Source organism: Bison bison, unplaced genomic scaffold (assembly GCF_000754665.1).
Source record: "Bison bison bison isolate TAMUID 2011002044 unplaced genomic scaffold, Bison_UMD1.0 scf7180017864525, whole genome shotgun sequence".
Lineage (NCBI taxonomy): Eukaryota > Metazoa > Chordata > Mammalia > Artiodactyla > Bovidae > Bison > Bison bison.
In genome coordinates this window covers 8,426,705-8,429,608 of record NW_011495076.1, presented here as the reverse complement: position 1 = coordinate 8,429,608, position 2,904 = coordinate 8,426,705, and positions in this window count along the sequence as shown.

The following is a 2,904-nucleotide window of genomic DNA, read 5'->3' as shown; positions in this document are numbered from 1 at the left end:
AGGTTTATAATAGCCAGGACATGGAAGCAACCTAGATGCCCATCAGCAGATGAATGGATAAGGAAGCTGTGGTACATATACACAATGGAGTATTACTCAGCCATTAAAAAGAATACATTTGAATCAGTTCTAATGAGATGGATGAAAGTGGAACCTATTATACAGAGTGAAGTAAGCCAGAAAGAAAAACACCAATACAGTATACTAACGCATATATATGGAACTTAGAAAGATGGTAACAATAACCCTGTGTACGAGACAGCAAAAGAGACACTGATGTATAGATCAGTCTTATGGACTCTGTGGGAGAGGGAGAGGGTGGGGAGATTTGGGAGAATAGCATTGAATCATGTATAATATCATGTAAGAAACGAGTTGCCAGTCCAGGTTCGATGCACGATACTGGATGCTTGTGGCTGGTGCACTGGGACGACCCAGAGGGAGGGTATGGGGAGGGAGGAGGGAGGAGGGTTCAGGATGGGGAACACAGGTATACCTGTGGCAGATTCATTTTGATATTTGGCAAAACTAATACAATATTGTAAAGTTTAAAAATAAAATTTAAAAAAATGAAATAAAAGCACTGAGATGTCAAAAAAATAAATTAATTTAAAAAAAAAATGCGCTGGCAACCATGAGCCAAGGAATGCAGGCAGCACATAAGGCAAGGAAGCAGATTCACTCTGAAAACCTTCAGGAGGAATTCAGCCACACCAATTTGATTTTAACCCAGTGAGACCTATGTCAGACTTCTGAACTTCACAGAACTGTGAGATAATAAATTTGTGTTGTTTAAGCCACTGTTCATAGTAATTTGTTACAACAACAATAGGAAGCAAAGCACTTCTCACATTAAAGGAGGATACTAATAAAAATCCTAGGGAAAATAACTCCAGAAGTTTGTCTTCTCTTCAAATAGAAACCATGAGAAAAGAAGGGTGTTTCTTGACATTATGACTATTTAGGAAAATTAAATAAATTTATAATTTTATGTGAGAACAGCAAGTAGTATACAAACATATTTTTAAAAGGAAAATTACACTTTAATTATAGTTCATGTATATAGCAAATGCTTATTTAAATAAGATTAAACTTCACAGGAGATCAAACCAGTTTGTCCTAAAGAAAATAAACCCTGAATATTCACTGGAAGGACTGATGCTGAAGCTGAAGCTCCAATACTTTGGTCACCTCATGTAAAGAGCCAACTCATTGGAAAAGATACTGATGCTGGGAAAGATTGAGGGCAGGAGGAGAAGGGGACGACAAAAGGATGAGATGGTTGGATGGCATCACCGACTCAATGGACATGGGTTTGGGTGGACTCCGGGAGATAGTGGATAGGGAACCCTACCATGCTGCAGTCCATGGGGTCACGAAGTGTTGGACACGACTTAGCAACTGATCAAAAAAAAACAAAAAAATTTCACATAAAGTTACACTTACACAGAACAAATAAATTTTGAGTAAAATTTTCAGGTACTTTAAATCTAATTGTTACTCTGAATGTTTTAAAGTTTTAATCATTCTATATGAAAATGTTCCATTTTTACTTTCCCTCTACATTTTCATATCTTCTCCAATGGCTTCTCTTCTGTCTTTACTCCTGTATTAGCCCTCTGAGACTCTATACCTACATTTTCTGAGACTTTATTTACACAAAATAACTTCTCTCATATTTTTGGTCTTCCCTTTCCTCTTCATACTTCCTGCTCACATTTCCTTGATCCTTCAACTTTATGCCTCCCCTTTGGCATCAAATATGGTTCTGAGTTTCCACCAACCAACCAATCAACAAATAAACAAAGTTTGGCTGATTTAAAGAGAAACAATTTACTAAAAACATATTATCAGAGATAATATCAAGTATTGTTGAAAGTGTAGAGCAACTCTCCTTGTAGAGTTGATAGAAATGCTAATTGGTAAAGTTATTTTGGCAAATTGTTTATAAATGTATTTGTGGGCAATGAAGGAGGAAAAAAATCTAAAAGCATGCTGAAAACCTATTCCTTCGATGACACCTCTATAACTGGCCCTGCATAGAGACAACAGAACCCACAATGCCACCACTAAAAGCTAAGATTTCTGAACACTGTTCACAGAAAAAGGGTCACTGCTGCCTCTGTGGCCTGATGTAGCTACCTCTTCTAATGCCAACTCACCAGTGGTCCTGGATCCTTCCCCTTAATATAGAGATTATACCAAACACAGGAAAAGGTTTCAGAAGCCAAGCAACCAAATTTCAATCAAATATCCCATATTTCTCCTTGCTGTTGTTCAGTTGTTGTGTCTGGCTCTTTGAGACCCCATGAACTGCAGCATGCCGGGCTTCCCTGTCCTTCACTATCTAGCAGAGTTTGCTCAAATCCTTGTCCACTGATACACTGATGTCATCCAACTATTTCATGCTCTGTTGCCCCCTTCTCCTCCTGCCCTCAATCCTTCCCAGCATCAGGGTCTTTTCCAATGAGCTGGCTCTTCTTATTAGATAGCCAAAGTATTAACTTTGATCAAAGCTAAGCCTCAGCATCACTCTTTCCAATGAATATTCAAGGTTGATTTCCTTTAGGACTGACTGGTTTGACCTCCTTGCTGTCCAAAGACTCTCAGAGTCTTCTCCAGCACCACAATTCAAAGGCAGCAGTTCTTCAGTGTTCAGCCTTATTTATGGTCCAACTCTCACATCCATACATGACTACTGGAAAAACTCATAGCTTTGACCATATGGACCTTTGCTGGCAAAGTGATATCTCTGCTTTTTAATATGCTGTCATAGCTTTTGCTCATCATAGCTTTTTAATATGTTCATCATAGCTTTTGTTCCAAGGAGCAAGCATCTTTTCATTTCATGACTGAAGTCATCGTTTGCAGTGATTTTGGAGCCCAAGAAAATAAAGTCTGTCA